The 11,426-nt window shown below is 35.0% G+C and overlaps 1 long non-coding RNA gene across 3 annotated transcripts; it reads right to left on the bottom strand.

Annotated features, from left to right (window-relative positions):
- Nucleotides 1-1,884: 1,884 nt before the first annotated feature.
- Nucleotides 1,885-9,235, bottom strand: LOC126656399 (uncharacterized). Of its 3 annotated transcripts, XR_008789552.1 has the most exons (4): nt 9,082-9,235; nt 8,774-8,850; nt 2,941-3,017; nt 1,885-2,005 (listed from the first exon to the last, which is right to left on the bottom strand). It is a non-coding gene; the product is annotated as an uncharacterized LOC126656399 (long non-coding RNA). The 3 variants fall into 3 exon arrangements; XR_007633210.2 differs by lacking the exons at nt 8,774-8,850; nt 9,082-9,235 and adding an exon at nt 3,249-3,401; XR_007633213.1 differs by lacking the exons at nt 1,885-2,005; nt 2,941-3,017 and adding an exon at nt 7,724-7,839.
- Nucleotides 9,236-11,426: the final 2,191 nt, after the last annotated feature.

The following is an 11,426-nucleotide window of genomic DNA, read 5'->3' as shown; positions in this document are numbered from 1 at the left end:
TTTTCCGCAATTCCGAGCATTTCGACGCAATTTTCCGGCCGGGCATTTTCCGCGATTCGCCGCAGTTTTTCCGGGCGGGGCATATCCGTAATTATCCGGGGGCATTTCCGTAATTTTGCCAGGCAGGGATTTTTCCGCAATTTCCAGCATTTTTCGCATAGCGCGCGCGCCGCTTGCACCGCGGACGAGGGCTTGCGGCAAGCCCGCGGGGGTGAGGAATGGTGCACCCCCCTAAAGAGCTCTTAGGACTTTTTTTGGACTGACAGGAGGAAATATCACATGTGCCCAGCAACTCCCCCCCCCCATTTTTAAAAATCGGCATGGAATTTTGATCTGAAATTTTGGAAATATGTTTATATATATCCAAACCCGCATAATAACAAATACCGAAATTTTTCGAGCCCCGGAGGTATTTGTTTTAATTTTTTAATCGTTTTACCTTCGGAAATTCATAACCGGCAAAATATATGTCCAAAAATCACCAAACTTCTTTGCAAAATCCCCTTTCAATGTATACTAACTACTCGCAAATTATTGTCCGGGACATTTTGCTTCCAATTTTATTTTGCTCGGGACACTATCATTTTGTGCACTTTTGCCGCAGTTTTCGCCACGCGGAATGGGCCGAAAATTCATAAAACATAAAATGCGCATTCGAATACGACCAAACTTCTCGAAGAGCCTCCCAGTGGTCCACTCGACATGCCGGAGCGGTATCGTGTGAGAAAAGTTTTGCCGAATCAAAAAACGCTCGGGGTGTTGCGATTCCGGCACGCGGCCGAGAAGTCGTAAACGGTGCAACGCGCATCCGAAAACCACCAAACTTCACGGATAGCCTCCCATCGGTCCTCTCGACGTGCCGGAGCGGTATGTTGCTAGAAAAGTTTTTCCGAGTCAAAGGACGCTCGGGACCTTGCGGTTCCGGCACGAGGAATTGCCCGAAAAGTCGTGAACGGTGCAGCACGCATCCGAAAACCACCAAACTTCACGGAGAGCCTGCCGTCTCCAAATCATATTATGCTATCCTTGAAAAATTGGAGGAGCAACAGGGTCAATAAAAAACTGAGTGAGTTCACAAAATTATTGGGTGTACTATAGTACAATTCTCATTTTACATTTCTAGTTGATTTTGTATATTTTTTTTGTTGTATTGATCCTTTATGGACCATGACATGCACATTACAATCTACAAGCATGCATCTATAACGGCTGAATACATAGTTTGACCCCTGAACTTGTACCCTTTTACCCATCTAACCCCTAAACTTAACGTCTCCTCTATCGAACCTCTGAACTTGTCAAATAATCCGATTTCACCCCTGAACTTGATAAAAACGTAAACATTGAACCTCTCCGTACACAATTTCTTCTAGAATGTTTCAAGTGACAGGTGGCACGAAGGGGTTCAATATTTACGTATTTATCAAGTTTAGGGGTTAAATCGGATTATTTAACAAGTTTAGGGGTTAAATCGGATTATTTAACAAGTTCAGAGGTTCGATAGGTGAGACGTTAAGTTTAGAGGTTAGATGGGTAAAAGGGTACAAGTTCAGGGGTCAAACTATGTATTAAGCCCATCTATAACACACGCACGTATGGGCATTCATTATAATTAAAAGTACGAATAGGAACGTACTATGTTTCTTTATAATTATATGAATAATAGTACATATAGGAATGTACTATGCTTTTCTTATTTGTATTTGATTCGATTCATGTCATTTTACTTTACCCATTCCCGGTACCTTAACATTTATGTCATTATCAAAATAACACATTACGATAAAACAACATTTTCAAAGTATACATACGTATACATTTTAAAAACAAACATTTCCAAATATATAAATATTCATATTGCCTTTCACATTAAAATACGTAGCTTTATGAATATTAGCGAGTAATTTAAAGTGTACTCACCACTTGCTATCCAAATTCTTCAAATAAGCTTGACGATATTTCGATCCGTTCGCCTCGAGCCTTATCGATAGTCGCTTCTTCGAGTCTACGCAAATTCGATAACACTACAAATTAATAAAATTTCTAAGTATAACTAATTTATCAAAAAGATATTTTTCTAGTCTACTTCGGCTAATAAAACTCTTATCTAAAAATAGTCCGAACCCAAAACAAAATTGACATTCTTAAAGTTCGGAATGTCGCCTACAACGTTTGTTTAGGTCTCGGAATGAAATTCGCACCCGAAGGTGTCGGAATCTAGCCCATAAGGTTTTTACATAGGGCTGTCCTAAAACTGCAGACCTGCTCTGAGTAATAAAATGTTTTGCTCCATTTGATCATTGTAGAGGCAGAATTAGAGAAAACTTAAAGCTAGACAATTGTAGCTAACATCTCAAAGTTGCCGTGCCAATAAATGGAACTTGATTCCGAGTTATAAAATTCGAGATATTGCTATCACAATACCTCTATTCTGCAGTACAAAATTCTGCCAATCGTCAAACTAATTTTCGCCGACTCGTTTCTTAACTATTTCGTGTTGAAACTAAACCTAACAATTTCAGACCTCTAACACCAATTCAATCCAGTCTCTAAATACTTCAATTATCAATCATAATTCATAGCTAAGTTTCATCAAACTAACACAACCTAAATCATTCATTAATATCCATCCAATACTATCATCATTTTTTTCATCAAACTTCACCATCACCTTAATCAATTAAACTCAACTAGTTTCAGCTCTAATTAACTCATATTAAAGCATGAATCCAACATTTGATCATCACTTCATCCATCAAGTTTAGGGCCGAAACCCTTGTCCATTTTCAAGTCAAATTGCATTCAATCACAACACAATTTCAATGGTCAAAACACCAACTTATTAACCATCATAATTATCATAGCAAAAGTAAATCCTAAGCCATCAAGCTCATCCAACATATCAATCAAAACATAGATAATTTCAGGATTCAACCTCACCTTGGATTGTTGATCATGGCCAAACACTTCAAGCTCAAATTCACCATCAACTTTGCTTCAATTCAACTCAAGAACACCTATGATCATCAACACATAAAATCCCCAAATCAATCCTCAAAACCCTTAACATATACATCACACACAATTCAAAACATTCATCCTACATCAAAACAACCATTAGACTTAACTTAAATCATCAATTTACTCATCATACACATCATTTCCACCGTTGGAATCATCATCACCATTTTAACTAACCAAACCCGAAAGTTACCGCCCTAACCCTAACCTCAAGATGTGATTATTACCTTGAACAATAGGGCTAGATCAGTAGCTCTCCTTCTTCTCGTTCCGTGGCCCTAAGAATCGTCCAATTTCGTTGAGAAACGAAGTAGTTATGCTCCTTTGAAATTTGGTTGATGATCTTCCATGGAGAAAGGGTGGAGTACGAAATTTGGGAGCTAAAAATGATAAGCTTGCTGAGTTTAAACTCATATGCAAGTGGCTTAAATAAATGATACAAAAGTCTCCTTCAATCCTTGAGTTTGCCACCTCCTCAACCCCTAACTTCTAACTTTTCTTTCGTCCAATTTAGTCCACTAATCCTTTAATCATTCAATTCTCGATGAATTCCGTATTATTTATTTCCAAATAAATAATATTAGTATCATATCTTATAACATCACTTTTTAACAATTTATTTGGCCAAAAACGCTCAAATTTCCATTTTGAGCTAATTTGCACTTTTTCTCACTTTTTTGTCCAATTTTCTTATTAATGACTATCGATAACCACTTTATCGATATTATTTTTTTATCTTGAGAAAATAGAGTAAAACACAACTTTCTCCGGAAGTTTATGGTTAAAAGTCCACTTTAGCCCTTAAAGTGGCTAATTTGCACTGTAACCCTTATTCTTAACTAATCGTCGAACTTTCTTCTAAAACGATTTCGTATACTTACGAAACTTTGACGATCATTTATTTATAATATTTCACGGACCTTGACGTGAATATTATTAGCTCTGGCTTTCCAACTTATTTCATTTTATTCCCTTTTGTCTCGATTAAATCCAATTTATCGCATAATAAATTTCCATTTATATTATTATTTTACGATAATTCCAATAGACCCACTTCAGTCTAAGTCCTTATTATCCAATCTTAATCCGAAATTCTCGTTCTTAAACTTTACAATTATACCTCGTGGCACTAGACGTAATACCTCAAAAATTTAGGTTATTACAATCTTCCCCCTTTATAAAAATTCGTCCTCGAATTTTCATAATCTTCTAATACCACTTAGCCAATTTTAAACCATACCTTATCATTCTCATTCTTCCACACTTCCGCTGCGATACTCTGACTAATCATTCACTAATTGTTAACTTTACAGTTAGGTTCATATGGTCTCTTATCTATTACCATCCTTAAATGAAAGTACCTTGATATACTTATCGAGTAACTCTTATACAAATAATCCAAACAATTTCTTGACCCTTGACTTTCAATCATTAAATCAATCCCTCTTTCTTGAATCGACTACAATAATATCTTCTTGCACGTGGGTTCACGTCTCTTTTGTAACTAACTTCTATGTTCGATTTCCCCACTCTCGAGGTACTCTCGCTCTTACTTTAAGCGCGGTCGCTATTACTTTACAAACGTGTAAAGTAGCGTCGATTTCTTCGTATTCAACATACGAGACTGCTTTAAAGATTTACAATTCAAATTTCGATACATTTCATATCGCGTTATACTATTCGCCGTTCTACATACGTATGTTCTTATATAAGCCTAACAAGGTGATCAGTCTTGTCCTATGCCTCTATATACAGAGTCTCTGTCTGAGCTTACTTACGTTTGAAAACTCATCCGTTTAAAACCACGATACTTTTCATTTCTCAAATCATGTCATAATTGTGCACCGGTGTGATGACTTCTCTCATCACAAGAGTTGCAATGACACTCCTCTTTTTCATTTCCAGACATACACAATGTATGTGATGCATATCCTATTAGTGAATGCAATATGGATGTAGTGATGCAATTATATTCGTGTCAATGCGATGTTTTTATGATTTGTGTCCGGGCACAATTATGTCTTTTCAAAACATTTTATTTCGATCAAATACTTTCCTTTTCATAAAACGGGGTTTACGTAAGTTTCTCTCGACATAGGACTCTTCACTATCTATTGATTATCTTTCTATCGTTCGCAAATATTTACATTCTTTACACATGTAAAGATGTAACTCTATTCGCCTGATTCTGACGTCGTTTGAAAGACACATCATAAACGTTCGTGTTTACACTAGGCTAGCTCAAAAGGTCTGATCACTTTCGAGCTTCTAGTGTTTGGACTTCATGATGTTTGTCTCGATTACATCGTATATTGTGTCTAACTAGAAGTCTTCGCGACAACTCTGTCTTTTAGGAAAAAGGTTGTTTCGTGTTGCCCATGGTATCGTACTACTCGGGATGTGGGCATTCTTTCACGTGGTAACCTTGTTGTCCACATCGAAGACATATGTATGTCCTCTCTTGACAACTACTCGAGCATCTCATATCGCATAGTGAGTGTAAAACTTGCATAGTTGGAACTTCCTTGTTCTGACGACAAACTAATAGTGCTAGCCCTTTTGGCTGCCTTCCCTTATCTATCTTTCCTATAAATCCGACTATCTCGCCTTTCTAAAGTCTTGCGAGCATTTCGCTCAACATAGACTTAGCAAACTTTGCATCATTGAATCATAAGAAACTATTTCTATTCATAACAATCGATTACAATATATAAATTTCATGTATCGTATAAATTATCACAGGCTTACATACCTGTGAGCATATCATTCTCCTGAGTGATCGCGCTGTAAACATACATATCTTATTTGTTACATCACATCACTCCTATAATATCCAATCCAACCAATTTATAATTCAATCATTGTCCATAACAATATTCATACATCATATGAGTCTCGAGAGTATATAACTCTTCGCAGACTATAAATACTCGAAAGCGTATTGCTTACTCGAGTAAACACAAACATATATTGTGCTCGCACACACATTTAACTCGACTCCTAATAGCACATAAGGGGGAGGACGTTTTTGTAAAACTTTTGAAAAATCGATGAAAATATTGATAACGTTCAAAAGACATGACTGGAAATCCCTATAATCCGCAGTAGTTCGTAGGTATTGACTGACTCGTAGCGATACTTAGATCAAAAAAGAACAATGGCCTAGGGACACTAAACCATTGCTCTGATACCACCTTTGTCACGACCCGAATTTATGAGTCGCGACCGGCGCTAGGGAATGGGAGTGGTAGCTCCGAAACCCGTAGCAAGCCTAAAATACTGTGTAAATTTTTCGCAAATCAAATCATGTTTCATATATCAAAATACATGTGACCCCATTTTACAAAAACATCAGAGTTAAGATGCGTTATACAAATACATAGACAAAAACATCTAGACTACTGCGGACCACTAGAGTGAAAACCTTCTTTCACTTCTTGTGCAAATCACTTTCGAGAATTAGGAATTCGGAAGATTGTTTCTCCAAATCATATTATGCTATCCTTGAATAATTGGAGGAGCAACAGGGTTAGTAAAAAACTGAGTGAGTTCACCAAATTACAAGCAATATCATATAAAGGGTTAAAACCGTTGAAAATCCATTTTATATATAGAAAATACCCTTTTGAAATCAAATTGCATATCCTCTTTACTTTCCTTCATAACTCTTTGTTTATTTCATAAATTTATACTTTATACGTATTTGACATCTTTGATTTCTTATTATGGTATTGATATTTTTCTTTCTCATTTTGTTGCAATAGTTTTCGATTGAATCTTAAATCTTAGGTTATATCATTATGATTCTAGGTCGAATTAAATTCTTGGCAAGTCTCTTGTTACTTGATCCATATGGTTGGGTCCCGAGATAGTTCAACCGAGTTACCTTCAACCATGTGGCACAATCCCGAGATAGTTCGACCGAGTTACTCATGCAACTACTTAATCCCAAGTTATGAGTCCCGAGATAGTTCAATCGAGTTACTCACCAGACACAGGTCTCGAGATAGTTCAATCGAGTTACCTTCGTTTCTGCATTCGGACTCTGCACCATGCAAGTCTTTTGAACTTAACTGTCGATTCATATATTTCCTATTGACATTTAATAGGAGTGTTTGTTTCGTATTACTTCGCGATCTTATTTCGTACAATTTCTCGATGTATACTTATTTTTTATTTAGTATGAGTCTCGAGGACTATTATCGAGAATGGATGAGATACGGGTCCCGGGATAGTTCTACCGAGTTCAACCTCGCATCTTAGTTCTTATTATTGGGTGTACTATAGTACAATTCTCATTTTACATTTCTAGTTGATTTTGTATATATTTTTTTTGTTGTATTGATCCTTTATGGACCATGACATGCACATTACAATCTACAAGCATACATCTATAACACACGCACGTATGGGTATTCATTATAATTAAAAGTACGAATAGGAACGTACTATGTTTCTTTATAATTATATGAATAATAGTACATATAGGAATGTACTATGCTTTTCTTATTTGTATTTGGTTCGATTCATGTCATTTTACTTTACCCATTCCCGGTACCTTAACATTTATGTTATTATCAAAATAACACATTACGATAAAACAACATTTTCAAAGTATACATACGTATACATTTTAAAAATAAACATTTCCAAATATATAAATATTCATATAGCCTTTCGCATTAAAATACGTAGTTTTATGAATATTAGCGAGTAATTTAAAGTGTACTCACCACTTGCTATCCAAATTCTTCAAATAAGCTTGACGATATTTCGATCCGTTCGCCTCGAGCCTTATCGATAGTCGCTTCTTCGAGTCTACGCAAATTCGATAACACTACGAATTAATAAAATTTCTAAGTATAACTAATTTATCAAAAAGCTATTTTTGTAGTCTACTCGGCTAATAAAACCCTTATCTAAAAATAGTCCAACCCCAAAACAAAATTGACATTCTTAAAGTTCGGAATGTCACCTACAACTTTCGTTGAGGTCTCAGAATGAAATTCGCACCCGAAGGTGTCGGAATCTAGCCCATAAGGTTTTTACATAGGGCTGTCCTAAAACTGCAGACGTGCTCTGAGTAATAAAATGTTTTGCTCAATTTGATCATTGTAGAGGCAGAATTAGAGAATACCTAAAGCTAGAAAATTGTAGCTAACATCTCAAAGTTGCCGTGCCAATAAATGGAACTTGATTCCGAGTTATAAAATTCGAGATATTGCTATCACAATACCTCTATTCTGCAGTACAAAATTCTGCCAATCGTCAAACTAATTTTCGCCGACTCGTTTCTTAACTATTTCGTGTTGAAACTAAACCTAACAATTTCAGACCTCTAACACCAATTCAATCCAGTCTCTAAATACTTCAATTATCAATCATAATTCATAGCTAAGTTTCATCAAACTAACACAACCTAAATCATTCATTAATATCCATCCAATACTATCATCATTTTTTTCATCAAACTTCACCATCACCTTAATCAATTAAACTCAACTAGTTTCAGCTCTAATTAACTCATATTAAAGCATGAATCCAACATTTGATCATCACTTCATCCATCAAGTTTAGGGCCGAAACCCTTGTCCATTTTCAAGTCAAATTGCATTCAATCACAACACAATTTCAATGGTCAAAACACCAACTTATTAACCATCATCATTATCATAGCAAAAGTAAATCCTAAGCCATCAAGCTCATCCAACATATCAATCAAAACATAGATAATTTCAGGATTCAACCTCACCTTGGATTGTTGATCATGGCCAAACACTTCAAGCTCAAATTCACCATCAACTTTGCTTCAATTCAACTCAAGAACACCTATGATCATCAACACATAAAATCCCCAAATCAATCCTCAAAACCCTTAACATATACATCACACACAATTCAAAACATTCATCCTACATCAAAACAACCATTAGACTTAACTTAAATCATCAATTTACTCATCATACACATCATTTCCACCGTTGGAATCATCATCACCATTTTAACTAACCAAACCCGAAAGTTACAGCCCTAACCCTAACCTCAAGATGTGATTATTACCTTGAACAATAGGGCTAGATCAGTAGCTCTCCTTCTTCTCGTTCCGTGGCCCTAAGAATCGTCCAATTTCGTTGAGAAACGAAGTAGTTATGCTCCTTTGAAATTTGGTTGATGATCTTCCATGGAGAAAGGGTGGAGTACGAAATTTGGGAGCTAAAAATGATAAGCTTGCTGAGTTTAAACTCATATGCAAGTGGCTTAAATAAATGATACAAAAGTCTCCTTCAATCCTTGAGTTTGCCACCTCCTCAACCCCTAACTTCTAACTTTTCTTTCGTCCAATTTAGTCCATTAATCCTTTAATCATTCAATTCTCGATGAATTCCGTATTATTTATTTCCAAATAAATAATATTAGTATCATATCTTATAACATCACTTTTTAACAATTTATTTTGGCCAAAAACGCTCAAATTTCCATTTTGAGCTAATTTGCACTTTTTCTCACTTTTTTGTCCAATTTTCTTATTAATGACTATCGATAACCACTTTATCGATATTATTTTCTTATCTTGAGAAAATAGAGTATAACACAACTTCCTCCGGAAGTTTATGGTTAAAAGTCCACTTTAGCCCTTAAAGTGGCTAATTTGCACTGTAACCCTTATTCTTAACTAATCGTCAAACTTTCTTCTAAAACGATTTCGTATACTTACGAAACTTTGACGATCATTTATTTATAATATTTCACGGACCTTGACGTGAATATTATTAGCTCTGGCTTTCCAACTTATTTTATTTTATTCCCTTTTTGTCTCGATTAAATCCAATTTATCGCATAATAATTTTCCATTTATATTATTATTTTACGATAATTCCAATAGACCCACTTCAGTCTAAGTCCTTAGAGAGTTTTTCAAAAATACCCATACTGTGTATAAATATTCTCAAAAATACGGTTTGACCAGTTTGGGTTGATTTTTACGGTTTGACTTTTAAAAGTTGCGAAATTACACTTTTTGAGTTGAAAAATACGGTTTCTTATTTTAAATACCCAGTAAGTTTACTATCGGGTTACTAACAGTTTACCACCGGTTTACAAACAATAAATTTACTAACGGTTTTCTAACAGTTTACTAACGGTTTTTATTTATAAAAATACGGTAAATCTCCTATCGGTTTACTAACAAAAAGTTTACTATCAATTTACTAACTGTTTACTAAAAGTTTACTTAAAAATCAAATTTACTATTAATTTATTTTTTAACCGTATGGTTAATTCATTAATCATTTACTATCAGTTTACTAAAAAATAAGTTAATTTACCATCCGTTTACTAACAGTTTATTAGTTTTACTAAACATTATAGCTAATTTATTAAATATAAAGTATAGTTATATTTATCAACCGTTTACTAACAGTTTACTATCGTTTTACTATCAATTTACTATCAGTTTATTTATTTATAAAAAAACCATGCCCTTAATTTAAACCCACAGAACAGAGTATTCATAATAAACCATGCCCTTAATTTAATAATGAATTTAAAAGAGCCAAATTGCCTAGTATATCGATATTTTAATCAAAAACTAAACAGAGGAGAAGAGATTTTATCTCTGGTTCTATTTTCTCATTACTTCGCTAAAATAAATTTATAAAACTTTTAGTAAACTACTAATACACCGTTAGTATACTGCATGCCCACTTACTCCCAAAATTATCAACTACCCATTTTAATCAAAAATCCAGCACTGAATTCATCTGGGAAACCCTCAGCCGCCACAACCATCGATTAACAACCCATCAATCGACGATTGTTCCATTTTCATAAGATTGAGCTGTTGTTGTAGATTTAGACATTTAAATCGACAACCCATCACCGCCGCCATCGCCGGCAACCTATGAATCGGCAACTCATCGCCGTTGTAGTCGCAAAATTAAAGGGAAAGACTGCTGCGCGAAGAAGATGAAGATCAGAAGAAAGAAGAAAAATCCATAGCCATTGTTAAATCCACCGTAAAATCAAAAAGGAAAAAGTGTAAACTTCAAACACGCTGAACTTCGACCGTATTTCTCAAGCCGGAGATGCTTAACAGTAAAACTGAGATTATTTTGGGGTTCAACAGTGTATGATCTAATTTCCTCAAGTCCTTATTATCCAATCTTAATCCGAAATTCTTCTTCTTAAACTTTACAATTATGCCTCGTGGCACTACACGTAATACCTCAAAAATTTAGGTTATTACAATCAGTGTTGTGTTCCTGATTACAGGTCTATTGTTTATATTATTGTTACAGGGTAATATATCGCTATAATAGTTGATGATTGATACGAACTATGTTTCATATTTAAAGTGAAATTGATTTAGTATCGTTTATATTTGCAAATGCTTCCATTTTGGATTT

Source organism: Mercurialis annua, linkage group LG7 (assembly GCF_937616625.2).
Source record: "Mercurialis annua linkage group LG7, ddMerAnnu1.2, whole genome shotgun sequence".
In the NCBI taxonomy this organism is placed as follows: Eukaryota; Viridiplantae; Streptophyta; class Magnoliopsida; order Malpighiales; family Euphorbiaceae; genus Mercurialis; species Mercurialis annua.
The sequence above is the reverse complement of the archived record's forward strand: the minus strand, read 5'-3'. Positions and strand labels throughout refer to the sequence as shown.